At 38.7% G+C, this 21,523-nt stretch overlaps 1 non-coding gene across 1 annotated transcript; it reads right to left on the bottom strand.

The window, feature by feature from the left end:
• Positions 1–827: 827 nt before the first annotated feature.
• On the bottom strand, positions 828–991 carry LOC136131686 (U1 spliceosomal RNA). The gene has a single exon (XR_010656415.1). It is a non-coding gene; the product is annotated as a U1 spliceosomal RNA (small nuclear RNA).
• Positions 992–21,523: the final 20,532 nt, after the last annotated feature.

The following is a 21,523-nucleotide window of genomic DNA, read 5'->3' as shown; positions in this document are numbered from 1 at the left end:
TATCACATAAAAATTTTCTAGACTCATTTAATATGATAAAAATTTCCTAAAGAATTCATATATAGTTTTTTTTAAATTTCAAGACCTTTTGAGATGATTCTCTAAAGTTGGGCTTGACAAGTTATCAATTTGTCTGAGTTCTTCAGTTAATTTGTCATATTATAATGACCAGGTTTTCCACAGAGCAATATTTGACCACCATTTATTTTTGCCATTTATAGAACCACTTACTCTCTTAGGTGCTTTTTAAATACAGAATCATATATAACTCATAAAAGAAACCCTTGAAAATTAAGGATTGTTATCCCCATTTAATAGATGAGGACAATAAAGGTCAGAGAGTTTATGTGATTTTTTTTCCCAAGGTCACTCAGTGACTTATTGGTAAAACCAAGAGTCAGCTGCAGGTCTGGCTGGCTTTTAAACCTCTAGCACTTTTTTTTCTGATTAATTTAATACAGCCAAAGGAAAATAGTAAGAAGCATTCCTGTTAAAATTATAAGATTCTAAGAGAACTATGAAAATGCCAACACAGCATATGTCTTTGCTATAAACCATCCTGCTCCAATAATTTTGAAAGCACCTATATCTAGCAGTTCTGGATGAAAATAAAAGGTCCACAATTATGAAAACATATTAGCACAATGACAACTTTCTTAAACACTGTGAGTTACTATCCATATCATTACATAATTTAATCCTTTCTCCAAGATAGATTCCTTTAGAAACTAGAACATGCCTTCTCCATTTGGGGATCCCTTCAACCAAACACAGTTATTAAGTGAGAAAATGAATGAATCACTCTCTCTTCCTTTTTTTTTTCTTTACGGGGGAAAACACGAACGCAGTCCCGCACTACCACAAATTCTGCAGTCGAGTTTACCACGTTTGGGGATATTGCAGGGTTCAGCACATCCGGAGTGCAATGAATAAGTCTCGCCCTGGGAAAACCACCTTCATGATCACGGTATCTCCCCTGCCAGGTAAGTATTGAATCATTCTCTTGATAACCCCAGGAGGTAGGCAGGATATATGGAATACATATATTACAGATATATTTTGTGTGTGTGTTTAACATATACACACAAGTCAAAAAACCCTATAAGTATAAGAAGTAGAACTGTGGCCAAACCTTTCATTATCCCCTTTAGAAACATTATACAGGTATTGTAAATCTCCACCTTTGAAGCAAAGTAATTCCTTCTCTTTAATAATACTCTGGTAAACATACCCATGAGTGTTTCCCATTCTTCTCTGTCTTTGACCATGCCATTTCATAACGACAAGAAGAAGAAAAGACTTATTTAAGCACCTGGATGGAAAGCGATAGCTAATCCAATTTTTCTTTTTGAAAATATGGAGTTAGTATTTGTGAGAGTTTGGGTCAAATGGGACTGGTAAGCACAGGGGACAATCACTTCTACATTTCATGCTGAATATGGTTCTGGCTGTGGAGTGTTTGGGGCTGTGGGTTGGTGGGAGGAATGTAGCATGTTCTGTTTTTATCAGTCTGCTTCATAGGCAATGGCAGGTGTGGAGATTACTTTCCAATAATTCCTGGAAGCAATATTCCCCCACCTTCACAGGAACTTGCCATCTGGCTCTGAGGGCCAGAGATAATTCAGCTTCTAAATGAGCTCAGCTTCAGGTCCTCCTGAGCAAAAATTGATAAATGAGTGAGATTACACTGTTTTATGGCAGTGTCAATAACACACCAGCATTTGGTCACTCAGGGGCCTTCAGAAAAGAAAGTAAAGCTTTTATTGAATTAACCTATCTCCAATTCAAGTGTATTATTTAAGGGCTTTGGGGAAGGAGTTGCCAAGCTTTATGAAGGCTACATAGAAAAACTAAAAATACGTTTGCATAGCATGTAGATCTTTTGTATGCAAACTTTGGTCTCATAAAGTAAAATGCCAGAGTCAATTCTGGCCTTCTATACTCTAAAATGAATACTTTTTCCCATGAAAATTTTCTTCCCAGGAAAAACGGTGGCTAAAGCTGAAAATTTTCTAAGCTGCCTGGATAATAAGCTTTGTGACTTGAGAAAACGTAGGTGTAGCCGTCAAGCAAAGAGAAGATACAAAGCTGTGACATCAACAATTTAGACCAGAAGACAAAACTTTGAGAAAAAGAGATCCTTTTCCTCCTGCTCTAATTACCTTAACCAGTTGTCAAAATTGGTAAAATTGATCAGATAATACCTTAAGTCCCCATTTGGTTTTGACCATGTGGGCATAACTATCTTGGGATGGTCGTTTTGTATAAAGAGCATGAGGGTGAAGATAATTACAATTTGATGAGAAGAGAATGAGATACTTGGAATGCAAAGTATTCAGCATGGCCCAATTCCCCAGGGTCCCCGGAGATTATGTGTAGCAATGATAAGATGACATAATTAAATTAAGTGGCATGGCAATAAGTAAGAAAGTAAGCCCACAGCCTCTGTCTCTTGGGAGAATGTCAGCTCAAACAGTCTTTTAAGATGTCTTATTAAAAAAAGGGTGAATAAACTGGAGTTATCTCAGCTTGGGGAAATAAAACATAGTTTTCTTGGGAAAACAGAATTTTCTTCTCTGGAGGAAGCACTGGGAGAAGAAAACCTCAGAGCAAAGAGAGTTTATCTCTGAAATTTAAAAAAATGCAGAATTTGATAGGTGGAAAGTGAGGGGGCAATGGTCAACATGTTTTGGGAGTGCATTTCCCTATAGAAGTCTCTTTTCTATCACTCTCTTCCCTGACAGGCAAAACTAAGTGACCACGCTTGTACCGTGTCATACCCCCTGATTGGACCAGGATAGATACTTGCATTGGTGTCAGGAAGTCTATTGGGTGGCCTATAGCCAATCAAATTCTCACTCTTGAGAGAACTAACATCACACCAAGCTGGAGCAGAGTCAGTTCTGACCAAAACTAGATGCAAACCAAACTGAAGGAGGAGCAGAAGTGATGAGTGAAGTAGAAATGAGAGGAAGCTACACCATAGAGAATTGAATGGGGCAGACACCACGGAGGCAGAGCCCAGTTCCCAGCTCCTTCCCAGCGAGGTTCAGCTGATTCTAATTTCCTTTTTAAAGAACTATGTAAGAGTGCCTCTTATAATATTAATCTCACTTCCCCCACTTTTCTTTTTAGTTGAGCTAATTTCGGCAGGTTTTTGCTAGTTTACAGCTAATGACTCCCTGAATAAGACAAAGTATCTAAAGATAATATCCTTGGCATATGAAAACTACAGAAAATTGAGAATAAGGAAGGAAAAGATTTAATATTTATTTAAATATATTCCATGTGCCAGACATTCTGTTAGGTGTGTAATATTTTAATCTTTTTAGCAACTATATGCCTCAAGGACATTTTTATTTTAATCAAACCGATAAAGCAGATGAGTTTCACAGAGCTTAATTAATAAACTTGCTTAAATTCTCACAGAGTCAGGATATAAACTCAGCACTGCCTGGCCTCAGATGTCTTCCCTTCCACCGCCAGCAGACTTTGGAATAAAGCAAATATTCTTACCAGGTAACATCAAGACTCTTGAAAACAGTGAAAAATAAGTAGCCATATGTGAAGGTTAATTTTATGTGTCAACTTGGAGGTGTTCTTGGATATGGTTAACACTTAAACTGGTGAACTTTTGTTTTTGTTTTTTTTTTGCGGTACGCCAGCCTCTCACTGTTGTGGCCTCTCCCATTGCGGAGCACAGGCTCCGGACACGTAGGCTCAGCGGCCATGGCTCACGGGCCCAGCCGCTCCGCGGCATGTGGGATCCTCCCGGACCGGGGCACGAACCCGTGTCCCCTATATTGGCAGGCGGACTCTCAACCACTGCGCCACCAGGGAAGCCCTAAACTGGTGAACTTTAAGTAAGCAGGTTGCCCTCCATCATGTGGGTGGACCTCATTCAATCAGTTGAAAACCTGATAGAACAAGAAGACCAGCTCCCTGGAACGAGAAGGAATTCTCCACCAGATGGTCTATGGAGTTCATCTGTACCATCAGCTCTCCTGGGTCCTGAGCCTGCTGGCTAACACTGAAGATTTGGACTTGCCATTTTCCATAATTACGTGAGCCAATTCCTTATAATAATAAATCTCTCTCTATATATATATTTTATTGGTTCTGTTTCTGTGGAGAAACCTGACTAATATGCCATAAAAATGTTGGATCAGAAAACCAAGGTTGTGGAGAGTGATGAAAGCAAGATGGCTAAATAAGGTGTCCTCTCCTTTATCACCACTGAACAACAATAATTTGGCATCCATCTATGGACAAAAGTGCCTTTGTGAGAGCTTTGTAATCCAGGTAGGAGACGGTGAAGCACTGGTATTGTCCACGACCGAGGAGAGCCATTTTGAGGCTAGCACCCAGGTGGCTGACTCACAACCGTGGTCCTGGCTACAGACCTAGAAACAACTCCATATTCCCAAGGACTCAGCCACAGCCCATTTGGCTTGGTCCTGTCACCAGCACCATATATCAAGGGACTGAGAAGGAGTCACATCCACCTGTGCATGGGATAATAAGCATACAGAACTTGGTCCCAGCCTTTGACTTGAAGTGGCCCATGAGCCAGCTCTAGCCCCTCTCAGCTATGGTCCAGGAACCTCTGGAGGCAAAGCCAGCAAACTCAGCCAGACTGTAGATTCTGAAAGTTTCCCCTTAATGGGGCTTCTGACCATCCCAGCCATAGTCTGCAAGTGGTCCTGCTGGCATAGGGACCTGATAAAGGACACACCTGTCTGTGCCCCCCAGAGATCCTGAAAAGGCCCTGTACATGGCTCCAGCCCCTCCAGCCATAGTCAGGGAGCAGTCCAGCCCACCCAGGGAACTGGTGGGAGACATGCCCATCCATGCCTCCAGAGTCAGGTCTGCAGACCTCAATTTTGGCTTGTGCAACCTGAAACAGACCCATGGCTTGGTTCTGGCCCCTCTCTGCCACAGTCCAGGGCAAGTCCTGCCCACCCAGGGACACATTCAGTGATTAGACAGGAGCCCTCCCAGGGACCTGGTAGCAGCCACACCTGTCTGTGCACCTGGTAATAGGCCCACTGACTGAGGACCCAACTGGGGACTGTGAAGTGGACCCCTGTCCCTGTATCACCCAACTGAACAAGGTCTTTGAGGCAGTCCCATCCACCCAGAGACCAGAAAGGATCCATGCCTACCCCAGCCCTTTGTAACAAGCCTGCTAATGGCAGACCCCACTGTAGACCTAGTGGCAGCATCAAAACTAGCTCAGGTCTAGCATGAGTATAATTCCAGAGGTAATCCTGTCAGCCCAGGGAACTGACAGAAGGACTTAACCTGACAAAACCAATCTGTAAAGACTGGAAGAGATGTTTGCTCCTTCAAAGGCACAGACATCAAAATACAAAAACCAGTTGTGCTTCAATACACTAACAATAAACTACCTGCAAAAAGGAATAAAGAAAACAATCCCACTTACAATAGATTCAAAAACAATTAAATACTTAGGAATAAATTTAACCAAGAAGGTGAGAGATATGTACACTGAACATTATAAGAAATTGATGAAAGAAACAGAAAAAGACACAAATAAATGGAAAGATTCTTATGTTCATGGATTAAAAGAATATTGTTAAAATATCTGTACTATCCAAAGTCACAGATTCAATGAAATTATCAAAATTCCAACGGCATCTTTTACAGAAATAGAAAAAATAATCCCCAAATTCATATGGAACCATAAAAGGCTCCCAATAACCAAAGCAATTCCGATAAAGAAGAACAAAACTAAAGGCATCATATTTTCTGACTTCAAACTATATTACAAAGCTAGAGTAATCAAAACAGTATGGTACTGGCATAAAAATAGACACATATCCCAATGGAACAGAATTGAAAGGAAAGAAATAAACCTATGCATATACAGTCAACTAATATTTTAAAAAGAGCCAAGAATACTCAATAGAGAAAGGATAGTCTCTTCCATAAATGGTGCTGGGAAAACTAGATATACACATGCAAAAGAGCAAAATTGGATCCTTATACCACTCACAAAAATTAAATCAAAGTGGATTAAAGGCTTAAATGTATGACCTGAAACCATAAAACACCTAGAAGAAAACAAGGGAAAATCTCCTTGACACTGGTCTTGGCAATGATTTTTTTTAAGATATGACTTAAACTTCTTTGCATTATTATTTTTTTTTGTGCTATGCGGGCCTCTCACTGTTGTGGCCTCTTCCGTTGCGGAGCGCAGGCTCAGTGGCCATGGCTCACGGGCCTAGCCGCTCTGAGGCATATGGGATCTTCCCAGACCAGTGCATGAACCCATGTCCCCTGCATCGGCAGGCAGAGTCTCAACCACTGTGCCACCAGGGAAGCCCCTCTTTGTATTATTTTTCAGTGTTCACTATGAACTACAACAGACATCCTTAACATTTCAGTTTACTGTGAGTTAATGTATCTTCAGGCAAAATGTATACAATTGTAAAGATAAAATTATCCCTCCTACTATTTTATGATACAGTTATGTTACTAACTCTATAATACAGAGCATACATTACTAACTGCTTATTACAATGTTATAATTTGGGGGTCAGTCACATAAATTTTTAAAGAATGTAAAGGGAAGAGTGTTTTATTGTTATTCCCATATTCACCATTTTCAGTTCTCTTCATTATTTCCTAAAAGTTATTGTTTCTATCTGACATCATTTTCCTTTAGTCTGAGAATTTTCTCTTGCATTTCTTGTAGCATAGGTGTGCTACCAATAAATTCTCTTAGTTTTCTTTTATCTGAAAATGTCATTATTTTGCCTTAATTTTTTTTAACATCTTTTTTGGAGTATAATTGCTTTACAATGGTGTGTTAGTTGCCTTAATTTTTGAAGGATATTTTTGGTATATATAAAATTCTGGATTGGCCTTTTTCCCAGTGCTTTAAAAATGTTCTTCTACTATCTTCTGGTCTCCATCATTTTTTATGAGAAGTCAATGGTCACTCCAATCATCATTCCTCTGTAGTTATGTGTCATTTTCATCTGGCCTCCTTCAAGTTATTCTCTTTGAGTTTTCATAAATTTGCCCATGATATCCTTAGATATGGTTTTCTTTTTATTTATCTTGCTAGGTATTGGTTGAGCTTCTTCAATATGTAATTTTGTGTCTTTCACCAAATTTGGAAAAAATTTCAGCCATTATTTCTTCACAATATTTTATGTCCTAGTATAGCTCTCCTTTCCTTCTGAGACTTCAATTATATATATACTAAACCTTTTGATATTGTCTCACAACTCTCTGAGGCTTTGTTCTGATAAATCTTTTTTATCACTGTTTCTCATGTTGAAACATTTCTATTGATTTATCTTGAAAGTGACTGATGTTAAACCTATCTAGTGACTTTTATGGCATATACTACATTTTTCTGTTATAAAATTTCCATTTGAATTTTATGGTTTCTATTTTTTTGCTGGTTTTTCTGTCTTTTAGATTATGAGGATAATAGCTGGTTTTAAATTGTGGTCCAATAATTCCAAAATCTGTGTTATCTCAGAGTCAGTTCCACTGATTGTCTCTTAACTACGAGTCACATTTTCCTGTTTCTTTAAATGTCAAATAATTTTGAGTTGTATCCTGGAAATTGTGAATAATACATTGTTTAGACTCTTGATGGTGTTATATTCCTCTGGGGAGTATTGATTTTTATTTGTTTGTTTTATCAGTTAACTTGGCTGAACACAGCTGCAAAATTTTTTCTCTCTGCTGTGGGCAGCAGCTGAAATTTTAGTTCAGTTCTTTGAGCTTTGGATGAACTGTTAGGAGTTTGTACCTAAACTATGCATGTATAGTTTAGAGATCAGCCAGAGACTTGATCAAAAGTTTATACACAGAATTTATGGCTCTCTCTGTCCTGTTAATCCAGGGACTCTCCTCTTTTCCTGTAATTGCTATGTTCTTTAATTCTTCAAGCCAGTAATACTGTGGCTTGCCATAAAAACAGGAAACTCACTGAGCACCATTTCCTTTTTCCTAGTGTCAATCTCCCCACAGATTCTGCCCATTTTGGTAATGCCTTCAGGTAATTGTTTCTTATATTCTTTCCAGACTTTATGTTGTTATTTCTAAAGAGGTTTGTCATATAGGAGCTACCCAGCTATGACCAAAAGTGGCAGGCTAGCTAGAATGTTTGACACAAACATTTGCAAATAACTCTGCACACAAGCCTCATGAATTGTATTCCTTTAGCTTTTCAGGAACAAATATGAAGAATGTTTAGTGTTCAAGGACTAATTCCAAATGAAGCTAACCTCAGGCATTACATGCTAATGTCACATTTCAGTAAGTGGTCAAACAAGTAATCAGACACAAGCTGTTTTAAACTGGAATTTCCTTAAGTCCCAAATATCAAATTCTATCCATCTATCTACTAAGAGAGGAAGGGAGAAAGGAAAGAAGGAAGGGATGAGGGGTAGGAGGGATTGAAGAAGAAAGGAATGGAGAAATGAAGGAAGGAGCAAGGGAAGGAAGAAGCGAGGGAGGTAAGAAGGAAGGAGAAAATTTCCGGAGAAAATTCTTGATAGAATTTAAGCTTCCCCTGTGCAGGTGTAACTTCCTTATACCAAACCATCACATTGTACACCTTAAATACTTACGATGTTTACTTGTCAATCACACATTATAAAGCTGAAAACAAATAAATGAATAGGCACTCCCGAAACAAAAAGAAGTTTTGGCCAATTGCTCATATTCCTAGGTGAGCTGGTAAATACTAAATGTCAATGCTGAGGATGACCAAGATCCCAAACTGAAATCGTACACCTGAAACAGCCCCCTGCCCATGTCCACCCATCTCACTCTAATAACTCTTCTCTTTATTCTCCAGGACTCACACTCTTTATTTGTAAAAAGCAGTCATACTATTTCCTCTTTCATAGGACTGTTACACGGGATAACACAATGCTTGCCATGTGTTAAGTGCTCAGTACGTTGTAACAGTCTCTATTTCCATTCCAACCTGTTTCTTGGACATTAAAGTGCTCAATAAGTGCTTGATGGTTGTGATTTTTAAATTTGATTTCCTCGTTGGTTTATGTAAAACTATTTGGAAACAAAGTCATATAGGATAAGTAGTGGGAAAAGCACAGATATTTGGAGACAAAAGGACTTGGATGTGACTCTGGTTCTGTCAGTTATTAGTGAGTGAACTTCTGGAAGTTACTAAACCTGTTTCCTTATTGGAGAAATGAAGAGAGCAACCTTTAAATATTAGCAAAAATAGCTATAATTTATTGAATGCTTATGCTGGGCCAGTGATTGTTCTAAATATCTATAATGCCCTGAAATCCTTACAACATATTATGTATTAATATTGTGATTATCAAAAGAGGATGATGATGATTGAAAAGATTCTGGCATTCTTGAAAATTCTTAGCCTCCTTTGGAAGTATTTTCTCATCTCCCTGGTCATTTCACTTTAGAATGACCCAAGGCTCAGACCTGTGTCCTACTTCTCTTTATCAATTCCCTCTCCCATGGAATCTCATCCAACCCCCTGGCTTCAAATACCATCTGTAAACTGACTACTTTCAAATTTGTTTTCCAGCCTCAGCATCTCCCCTGAGTCCTAATGCATATATCCTAGTGTTTACTCTGAATTTTTAAACTTAACATGTCCAAAATGGAAGCTTTTTCCTAAAACCCACTCCATCCAGTTTTCCCTATCACATTTACTGGCAATTCCATTCTTCTAGTTGTAAGCCAAAGCTCTTGTAGTCACCTCAACCCTCTCTGACATCCTGCAGCCAATCTTTCAGCATGCATGGTTTGTGCCCCTTTCAGAAAATACCCAATATCTGACCACTTCTTACCACTTCCACTGCAGCCACCATGGTCCAGACCGCCATCATCTTTTGCTTTGATTATGGCCAATGCCTCCTATGTGGCCTCCCTGCTTTGGCCTTAATATTCTCCCTGCCCATTCCCTACCCTCACACTACTGCTGGAATCTATCCTCAATCCTGAAGCAAAGCTGATCCTGTTAAAAAGTAAGTCAGATCATGTCACTCCTCTGCTCAAAACTGTCCTCTTATGGGTTTCCATCCCACTCAGAGAAAAGCTGAAATCTCCCCAAAGGCCTCCAGGGCCCTATGCTAGACTTCACGCCTCTTCCCCCACCTGCACCACTGCGATCTCAGCTGCTTTTCCTCCCCCGCTGCTCATTTTCTTGTCCTCCTTGCTGTGCCTAGAATGCACTGGGCACACTGCCACTCAAGAGCTTTGCACTTGGTTTTCCCTCTGCCCAGAATGCTCTTCCTCCATAGCCTCAGTTTCTCTCTTATATCCTTCAAGTTTCTGCGCAAAAGTTCCCATCACAGTTAAGCCTTCTCAGCAAGACCAGCTACATAATATGCGAGACACAGTGCAAAACAAAAATTCAGAGACTTCTTTTTCAGAAAATATTAATAAAGGCTCTAAGAAATCTAGCAGTAGTAATTTTAACTCAAAGCTGTCCAAACAGGAGCTTCCCTGGTGGCGCAGTGGTTGAGAATCTGCCTGCCAATGCAGGGGACACGGGTTCGAGCCCTGGTCTGGGAAGATCCCACATGCCGCGGAGCAACTGGGCCCGTGAGCCATGGCCGCTGAGCCTGCGCGTCCAGAGCCTGTGCTCCGCAACAAGAGAGGCCACAGCAGTGAGAGGCCTGCACACCGCGATGAAGAGTGGCCCCCGCTCGCCGCAACTAGAGAAAGCCCTCGCACAGAAATGAAGACCCAACACAGCCAAAAATAAAAAAAAAATAAATTTATTTTTTAAAAAAAGCTATCCAAATGTATTCAAGCACAGAAGCCTCTATATAACTATTCACAGTATTTCCATTTTGCAAAATGCCTGGCAGAAGCTTGAAGATCTCTTTCAATTCCATAATTCCATAAATCTATGCTTGTACAATATTAATAATCTATAAAATTACATAATTCATTATATTTTATCACATATAAATTTTTCACATACAAATTATGTGATAAAATGTGATATATGCACTATAAGAAAATGTATAATATATTTATAATATATAATAACATATGTAAAATATCTGATATGTATTTATATCATAGCTTTTAAAGGTATGGACTTTTAATCTTTTCTTTTAGCTTTATAGGAAGTTGGTCAAGCAAATATGAAAATGGGAATTTGCCCTTTCGGTGATTTCTCTATCCAAATAAATTTGGAAAATGATATAACAAACCTGGACAGTATGTCTTTAAAATTTTTAATCTAGCATTCCTCTAGCTTTCTTTTCCTTAGGTTTTTGTAAAATTCTTGTGGTTTTAGCAGGAAATGTGACTTTCACTCTTTGGTTCTAAACCCTCAAGACTGAATGGTGATACTCAATAACTCTAGAGATGACAGCCTCTAAATGTATAAAGGTGGGAGACGATTTCTTCTGAGACAGACAGAAGAGGCAGGGTGTCAAAGAAGAACTTCTTTTTCTGGCAATAACCGAGTACAAGGGGAATCCACGTGCATTCTCTTCCATAGGGTGTTTCTCTACTCTCCTGCAGACAAGATGCTTAGACATATGGATATCCTTTATCTAAGTGTTGCTCAGGGTGAAGGACCAGGCTTGTTTTTAAAATTACCATTCATCTACTTGTGTTTTTGAAAAATATAATTTAAAAAGTTATTAGAATAAGGGAATTTAAAATAATAAAGCTATACACAATACAAGGCCAGAAACATGAGAGTCAATAAGCATAAAATCACCCTGTCAAATTTCTATAACAGTTTCTAAATGCTTATCCTCAGTTCCTGTATTTACATTACCGGAGCAAATATTTTGGGGATTGGCCCCAACCTGAGTGCTATATATCGAGCAACACCGCTCTGGGTCTCTTACCTTTGCCACTAATTTAGTATGTAGCAAATACCACCACTTATCGTGATTTATCTTTTCATGTCCTTGAGAGCAAGAGAGATCTATTTGTGTCCTTGAAGTACATAGGAGAAAACACTGTACACATTAGGTGCTCAACAAACCTGTCCTGATGTGCACACACTTGATAGTCTGGGTAAATGAGAGATAGGTAAGTAGGTAGACAGAGCTTTAAAAAAACAGCATTTTTTTTTGTCCTTTATACCCCTTCTTGGTTCAAAGTTAACAAGGAAACAAATAAGCCTCTTTAGAAAAATCTCCAAAATAAATAAAAGTTATTATAGGGCAAAAAGTTTATGATATACTCAAAACCAAAAGGTAATAGTTTTAGAAAGCTTTAAAATTGTTTTTAAGGAAAAGTTGTACTAACCCATTAACAAACCTATATGTAGCTGTCTTGCTTTTAAAGATCTCTTGGGACAGAGATTGCAAAACTCCCCATAGGTGTCTCAATTGTGCATAATGTTACTTCAAAGCAACAGTATATGTCATTTTCATAAGGAAGAAAATGAATTTCTTGTATCATCTGAGCTTACCTGATAGAAAATTCAACTCTAAAACTCAAAAAAGGAGACTGGAGATGCCTAATTAATCTGCTTTTAAGAGTTAGATGTTTTCTTGATTCGCCTCTAAAGCTCTAATGGCAAAAGGTTGTCATAAATTGAATACATTATTCATGCAGTCTGCTAGCCTTTACTGTAGGCATTAAAGAGCAGAAGGATCTTTCATCTGAGGTTCACTACTAGCAAGAAAGAATTCTTTAGTGCAATACTGTATGGTTAACTTCTTTTGGATAAACTAAGTTATGCTAGCAAAAAGATGGGCGGTGAAGTGGCCCTTGCCATCCTTGTCTAGAAAGCAGGATTCCTTGAGAGTATAAATCAGACTGCTCTAGAATCAACCGGTGGGCTGGTGACTACTGAGTTCTACAGGAGGACAAAGAAGGACAGGTTTTGTCATAGAATCCAAGATATCGAACTTGGAGGTGTACGCCATTTAATTCTCTCCTCACAGCTGTTTCATGTCTCTCGACTTCCTCCACCTTCAGCTTCAGGATAAGTTGACTCACTGCCTCATTTGGACTGCAGCTCATTGTACCATGCAAAATATTTGTTGGGATCACAAACCACAAAACTGATTAGTTGGTAAATATAAAGTTTCACAAGTACTCTTACAGTAATGAAGAATAAAACTACAATAAAATAGCAACATACTGGAACAATACATGTGCATCTGAAGTGCTCATGTTAAAATTTGCAAAGATTCATTCAAGTTTATAAAAGAAGTCCATAGCCCATCCATTAAATGGGTGAAGAACAGGTAGTTCATCCATGAGAAAATACAAATAGGAAACAAACAAATTAAAAGTATTCTTTTAAACATCTTTATTGGAGTATAATTGCTTTACAATGGTGTGTTAGTTTCTGCTTTATAACAAAGTGAATCAGCTATACATATACGTATATCCCCGTATCCCCTCCCTCTTGCGTCTCCCTCCCACCCTCCTTATCCCACCCCTTTAGGTGGACACAAAGCACCGAGCTCTGATCTCCCTGTGCTATGCAGCTGCTTCCCATTAGCTATCTATTTTACATTCGGTAGCATATATATGTCCATGCTACTCTCTCACTTCATCCCAGCTTACCCTTCCCCCTCCCCAAATCCTCTACTCCATTCTCTACATCTGAGTCTTTATTCCTGTCCTACCCCTAGGTTCATCAGAACAATTTTTTTTTTTTAGATTCCATATATATGTGTTAGCATATGGTATTTGTTTTTCCCTTTCTGACTTACTTCACTCTGTATGACAGACTCTAGGTCCATCCACCTCACTACAAATAACTCAATTTCATTTCTTTTTATGGCTGAGTAATATTCCGTTGTACGTATGTACACATCTTCTTTATCCATTCATCTGATGATGGACACTTAGGTTGCTTCCATGTCCTGGCAGAGCTGCAGTGAACATTGTGGTACCTGACTCTTTTTGAATTATGGTTTTCTCAGGGTGTATGCCCAGTAGTGGGATTGCTGGGTCATATGGTAGTTCTATTTGTAGTTTTTTTTTTTTTTTTTTTTTAAACATCTTTATTTGGGTATAATTGCTTTACAATGGTGTGTTAGTTTCTGCTTTACAACAAAGTGAATCAGCTATACATATACATATGTTCCCATATGTCTTCCCTCTTGCGTCTCCCTCCCTCCCACTCTCCCCATCCCACCCTTCCAGGCTGTCACAAAGCACCGAGCTAATATCCCTGTGCCTTGCGGCTGCTTCCCCCCAGCTATCTACCTTACTACGTTTGTTAGTGTGTATATGTCCATGACTCTCTCTCGCCCTGTCAAAACTCACCCTTCCCCCTCCCCATATCCTTAAGTCCGTTCTCCAGTAGGTCTGCGTCTTTATTCCTATCTTACCCCTAGGTTCTTCATGACATTTTTTCCCCTTAAATTCCATATATATGTGTTAGCATACGGTATTTGTCTTTTTCTTTCTGACTTACTTCACTCTGTATGACAGACTCTAGGTCTATCCATCTCATTACAAATAGCTCAATTTCATTTCTTTTTAAGGCTGAGTAATATTCCATTGTGTATATGTGCCACATCTTCTTTATCCATTCATCTGATGATGGGCGCTTAGGTTGTTTCCATGTCCTGGCTATTGTAAATAGAGCTGCAATGAACATTTTGGTACATGACTCTTTTTGAATTTTGGTTTTCTCAGGGTATATGCCAAGTAGTGGGATTGCTGGGTCATATGGTAATTCTATTTTTAGTTTTTTAAGGAACCTCCATACTGTTCTCCACAGTGGCTGAACCAATTCACATTCCCACCAGCAGTGCAAGAGTGTCCCCTTTTCTCCACACCCTCTCCAGCATTTATTGTTTCTAGATTTTTTGATGATGGCCATTCTGACTGGTGTGAGATGATATCTCATTGTAGTTTTGATTTGCATTTCTCTAATGATTAATGATGTTGAGCATTCTTTCATGTGTTTGTTGGCATTCTGTATATCTTCTTTGGAGAAATGTCTATTTAGGTCTTCTGCCCATTTTTGGATGGGGTTGTTTGTTTTTTTGTTATTGAGCTGCATGAGCTGCTTGTAAATTTTGGAGATTAATCCTTTGTCAGTTGCTTCATTTGCAAATGTTTTCTCCCATTCTGAGGGTTGTCTTTTGGTCTTGGTTATGGTTTCCTTTGCTGTGCAAAAGCTTTGAAGTTTCATTAGGTGCCATTTGTTTATTTTTGTTTTTATTTCCATTACTCTAGGAGGTGGGTCAGAAAGGATCTTGCTGTGATTTATGTCATAGAGTGTTCTTCCTATGTTTTCTTCTAAGAGTTTGATAGTTGCTGGCCTTACATTTAGGTCTTCAATCCATTTTGAGCTTATTTTTGTGTATGGTGTTAGGGAGTGATCTAATCTCATACTTTTACATGTACCTGTCCAGTTTTCCCGGCACCATTTATTGAAGAGGCTGTCCTTTCTCCACTGTACATTCCTGCCTCCTTTATCAAAGATAAGGTGTCCATATGTGCGTGGGTTTATCTCTGGGCTTTCTATCCTGTTCCACTGATCTATCTTTCTGTTTCTGTGCCAGTACCATACTGTCTTGATTACTGTTGCTTTGTAATATAGTCTGAAGTCAGGGAGCCTTATTCCTCCAGCTCCTTTTTTCGTTCTCAAGATTGCTTTGGCTATTCGGGGTCTTTTGTGTTTCCATACAAATTGCGAAATTTTTTGTTCTAGTTCTGTGAAAAATGCCAGTGGTAGTTTGATAGGGATTGCATTGAATCTGTAGATTGCTTTGGGTAGTAGAGTCATTTTCACAATGTTGATTCTTCCCATCCAAGAACATGGTATATCTCTCCATCTATTTGTATCATCTTTAATTTCTTTCATCAGTGTCTTATAATTTTCTGCATACAGGTCTTTCGTATCCTTAGGTAGGTTTATTCCTAGATATTTTATTCTTTTTGTTGCAATGGTAAATGGGAGTGTTTTCTTGATTTCACTTTCAGATTTTTCATCATTAGTATATAGGAATGCCAGAGATTTCTGTGCATTAATTTTGTATCCTGCTACTTTACCAAATTCATTGATTAGCTCTAGTAGTTTTCTGGTAGCATCTTTAGGATTCTCTATAGTATCATGTCATCTGCAAACAATGACAGCTTTACTTCTTCTTTTCCGATTTGGATTCCTTTTATTTCCTTTTCTTCTCTGATTGCTGTGGCTAAAACTTCCAAAACTATGTTGAATAAGAGTGGTGAGAGTGGGCAACCTTGTCTTGTTCCTGATCTTAGTGGAAATGCTTTCAGTTTTTCACCATTGAGGATGATGTTTGCTGTGGGCTTGTCATATATGGCTTTTATTATGTTTAGGAAAGTTCCCTCTATGCCTACTTTCTGGAGAGTTTTTATCATAAATGGGTGTTGAATTTTGTCGAAAGCTTTCTCTGCATCTATTGAGATGATCATATGGTTTTTCTCCTTCAGTTTGTTAATATGGTTTATCACATTGATAGATTTGCGTATATTGAAGAATCCTTGCATTCCTGGAATACACCCCACTTGATCATGGTGTATGATCCTTTTAATGTGCTGTTGGATTCTGTTTGCTAGTATTTTGTTGAGGATTTTTGCATCTATGTTCATCAGTGATATTGGCCTGTAGTTTTCTTTCTTTGTGACATCCTTGTCTGGTTTTGGTATCAAGGTGATGGTGGCTTCGTAGAAGGAATTTGGGAGTGTTCCTCCCTCTGCTATATTTTGGAAGAGTTTGAGAAGGATAGGTGTTAGCTCTTCTCTAAACGTTTGATAGAATTCACCTGTGAAGCCATCTGGTCCTGGGCTTTTGTTTGTTGGAAGGTTTTTAATCACAGTTTCAATTTCAGTGCTTGTGATTGGTCTGTTCATATTTTCTATTTCTTCCTGATTCAGTCTTGGCAGGTTGTGCATTTCTAAGAATTTGTCCATTTCTTCCAGATTGTCCATTTTATTGGCATAGAGTTGCTTGTAGTAATCTCTCATGATTTTTTTTATTTCTGCAGTGTCAGTTGTTACTTCTCCTTTTTCATTTCTAATTCTATTGATTTGAGTCTTCTCCCTTTTTTTCTTGATGAGTCTGGCTAGTGGTTTATCTATTTTGTTTATCTTCTCAAAGAACCAGCTTTTAGTTTTATTGATCTTTGCTATTGTTTCCTTCATTTCTTTTTCATTTATTTCTGATCTGATTTTTATGATTTCTTTCCTTCTGCTAGCTTTGGGGTTTTTTTGTTCTTTGTAGTTTTTTAAGGAACCTCCATACTGTTCTCCATAGTGGCTGTATCAATTTACATTCCCACAAACAGTGAAAGAGGGTTCCCTTTTCTCCACACCCTCTCCAGATTTTGTTGTTTGTAGATTTTCTGATGATGGCCATTCTGATTGGTGTGAAGTGGTACCTCACTGTGGTTTTGATTTGCATTTCTCTAATGATTAGTGCTGTTGAGCATCCTTTCATGTGTTTGTTGGCAATCTGTACATCTTCTTTGGAGAAATGTCTATTTAGTTCTTCTGCCCATTTATGGATCGGGTTGTTTGTTTTTCTGATGTTGAGCTACATGAGCTGCTTATAAATTTTGTAGATTAATCCTTTGTCAGTTGCTTCATTTGCAAATATTTTCTCCCATTCTGTGAGTTGTCTTTTCATCTTGTTTATGGTTTCCTTTGCTGTGCAAAAGCTTTTAAGTTTCATTAGGTCTTATTTGTTTATTTTTGGTTTTATTTCGATTTTTCTAGGAGGGGTGTCAAAAAGGATCTTGCTGTGATTTATGTCATAGGGCATTCTGCCTATGTTTTCCTCTAAGAGTTATATAGTTTCTGGCCTTACATTTAGGTCTTTAATCCATTTTGAGTTTATTTTTGTGTATGGTGTCAGGGAGTGTTCTAATTTCATTCTTTTACATGTAGCTGTCCAGTTTTCCCAGTATCACTTATTAAAGAGGCTGTCTTTTCTCCATTGTATATTCTTGCCTCCTTTATCAAAAATAAGGTGACCATATGTGTGTGGGTTTATCTCTGGGCTTTCTATCCTGTTCCATTGATCTATATTTCTGTTTTTTGCAAGTACCATCCTGTCTTTTTTGTTTTTTTAATAAATTTATTTATTTTTGGCTGTGTTGGGTCTTTGTTGCTGTGTGCAGGCTTTCTCTAGTTTCGTTGAGCAGGGGCTACTCTTCATTGTGGTGTGCGGGCTTCTCACTGTGGTGGCATCTCATTGTGGAGCATGGGCTCTAGGCATGTGGGCTTCAGTAGTTGTGGCATGTGGGCTCTACTGTACAGGCTCAGTAGTTGTGGTGCACAGGCTTAGTTGCTCCGTGGCATGTGGGATCTTCCCAGACCAGGGCTCGATCCCATGTCCCCTGCATTGGCAGGTGGATTCTTAACCACTGCACCACCAGGGAAGCCTCATACTGTCTTGATTACTGTAGTTTTGTAGTATAGTCTGAAGTCCAGGAGCCTGATTCCTCCAGCTCCGTTTTTCTTTCTCAAGATTGCTTTGGCTATTTGAGGTCTTTTGCACTTCCACACAAATTGTGAAATTTTTTGTTCTAGTTCTGTGAAAAATGTCAGTGGTAGTTTGATAGGGATTGCATTGAATCTGTAGATTGCTTTGGGTAGTATAGTCAGTTTCACAATGTTGATTCTTCCAATCCAAGAATAAGGTGTATCTCTCCATCTGTTTGTATCATCTTTAACTTCTTTCATCAGTGTCTTTTAGTTTTTTGCATACAGGTCTTTTGTCTCTTTAGGTAGGTTTATTCCTAGGTATTTTATTCTTTTTGTCACAATGGTAAATGGGACTGTTTCCTTAATTTCTCTTTCAGATTTTTCATCATTAGTGTATAGGAATGCAAGAGATTTCTGTGCATTAATTTTGTATCCTGCTACTTTACCAAATTCATTGATTAGCTCTAGTAGTTTTCCGGTAGCATCTTTAGGATTCTCTATGTATAGTAGATGTCATCTGCAAACAGTGACAGCTTTACTTCTTTTCCGATTTGGATTCCTTTTATTTCTTTTTCCTCTCTGATTGCTGTGGCTAAAACTTCTAAAACTATGTTGAATAATAGTGGTGAGAGTGGGCAACCTTATCTTGTTTCTGATCTTAGAGGAAATGGTTTCAGTTTTTCACCATTGAGAACGATGTTGGCTGAGGGTTTGTCATATATGGCCTTTATTATGTTGAGGTAAGTTCCCTCTATGCCTCCTTTCTGTAGGGTTTTTTTTTTAATCATAAATGGGTGTTGAATTTTGTCAAAAGCTTTTTCTGCATCTATTGAGATGAGCATATGGTTTTTATCCTTCAGTTTGTTAATATGGTGTATCACATTGATTGATTTGCGTATGTTGAAGAATCCTTGCATTCCTGGGATAAACCCCACTTGATCATGGTGTATGATCCTTTTAATGTGCTGTTGGATTCTGTTTGCTAGTATTTTGTTGAGGATTTTTGCTTCTATGTTCATCAGTGATATTGGCCTGTAGTTTTCTTTCTTTGTGATGTCTTTGTCTGGTTTTGGTATCAGGGTGATGGTGGTCTTGTAGAATGAGTTTGGGAGTGTTCCTCCCTCTGCTATATTTTGGAAGAGTTTGAGAAGGATAGGTGTTAGCTCTTCTCTAAATTAAAAATATTTTTAATCTTTGCTAGTGATCAAATAAACTGATAGTAAAAGATATCTATTTAGAAATGCTGAATTATACTAAAAAGTTAAGAATTTAGAAACTTAAATATTCATTAAAATTTAACATTCATACAAATTATATGTTTGAAGGCAAACTCGAAAATTCATACGCTTTTGATATCATTCTGAAATTGGTAATTCACAACTGATAAACCACAAATAAAACTATAAAGAGATGCATAGAAAACACAGAAAAACATCAAAAAATAGCCATAACCATTTGGGCCTGAAAAAGCCACGGAGGGATTTATTCTAAAGATATAACTCAACAGACTCAAAAATTTATAAATACAGAAGATACTTATTTGAACTAAGAGACAGAAACTTATTATACAACAAAGGGAGATTAAGTAGCCAATAAAAATATTTTATAAAGCTACATAGACATCTAAAAGAATAACGATTATAGACTGTAAAACGAACATCAAAAATGCAAAACAATTTGAGCCATTTAAAAACTGCATGCATGTGATGCATTGCACAGTTAAGAATATGCAAGTGGTTTTTGAGTGATAGGTTAAGATTCTTTCCCTCTTTTTTGCAAATTCTTTTTCTAGGACTTTTTTTTTTTTTTGGCGTATCCTATGTATTTTTCCCCCTTAAGTGTTTTTCTTTTGAGGGAGAAAGAAGGAAAGGATGAGTATCTGGAGAAGATACTTCTCTCCCTTCAATTACAGCTAGGTTTCTGCCGACACTAATTTTCTGCAGTGCTGTCAGCTCCTTTTCGGGGGAGTTGATGTGTAGCACTAATCCTGTCTGCTGGCTGCCTCCCTATGCAAATACTTCCAAACCGGAGCATCTTAGAGACCTATTCATGGCCCAAGACAACACACTTTTCATTAGCATTTGAAGTGCGAGGGCTGAAAAAGGGGAATGGACAACTTTTTTTTTCTTTTTCTTTTTTTTTTTTTCTTTTGGCTCGAAGCTTTGGGGAGACTTGAAAATGTACGTTTTTCATCCCTTTGCACACATCAGCATTGGCGCAAAACTTCAGAGAGACGCATTGACTGCCCTCAGGGGAAAGCATTCAGGGGGATTTTTACACATACACAGAGGGCCATCGCCTGAAATAAATCACAGAATGGAGGTGGCAGAGACGAAGAGAGAGGGGTTCAGTGGGCTAAGCTACGCGTCCAGAGGCATGAATTTAAATCACGATTTATTTTCTTCTCATTCTGCTCTTGCGTGAACCTCAGTTTCTTAATCTTCAGCAATGAAGAGGGGGCATTGGGAAGAAACGGCCCAAGATTTAAGATGCAAGGCAGGACTCGCATAAAACAGCCCTCTGGAGGGGCTGTGTCTGAAGCCCAGTGGTTAGAGCCTGGTGCTCTGAAATCTAGGTCACAAGTTCAATCCCCTTCTGGGTCAGTTAGCTTTTCTCTGTTCCACAGCCACAGACTAAAGGCCTGAGCCCCTTATTCAGGCCGAATGTGTGCCCTTGGTCACTGCACAAAAAAGCCCAGCCAAAGCCTCGCAAATCTATCCTCCACTGTGGGGACCTGTGGGGAAGCAAGCTGTCATTGGGACCCTCAAAGCAGGAGCATCTCTGCAAGGAGGGTACTGGGGGAGTGTGGGGAGTAGGTCCCAGAAGCAGCCAGACTTCGCAGGAGGGAACCCCCGCCCTGCAACCTACTGTGTGACTCTGGGTATGTTATTTCATCTTTCTGAGCCTCAACTGTAGACAGGTAGCTCCTGAATAGGACTGTTTTGACGACTGAATGTGTTAATGGACCGTAAGAAATTAACACCGTGCCTGGCGTGCACTGATCACGCAGTCAAAATCTGTTAGGACTGGCATCACTGATCCCCAGGGTAAAACAGTGCTCTAAGGCTACTTTAGGATATAGAGGAGGACGATTGTGAGCGTGAAGGTAAAACAGAGACGTCTCCAGCTG

This window comes from Phocoena phocoena, chromosome 11 (genome assembly GCF_963924675.1).
Source record: "Phocoena phocoena chromosome 11, mPhoPho1.1, whole genome shotgun sequence".
NCBI lineage: Eukaryota > Metazoa > Chordata > Mammalia > Artiodactyla > Phocoenidae > Phocoena > Phocoena phocoena.
This window is presented reverse-complemented; position numbering and strand designations above follow the sequence as displayed.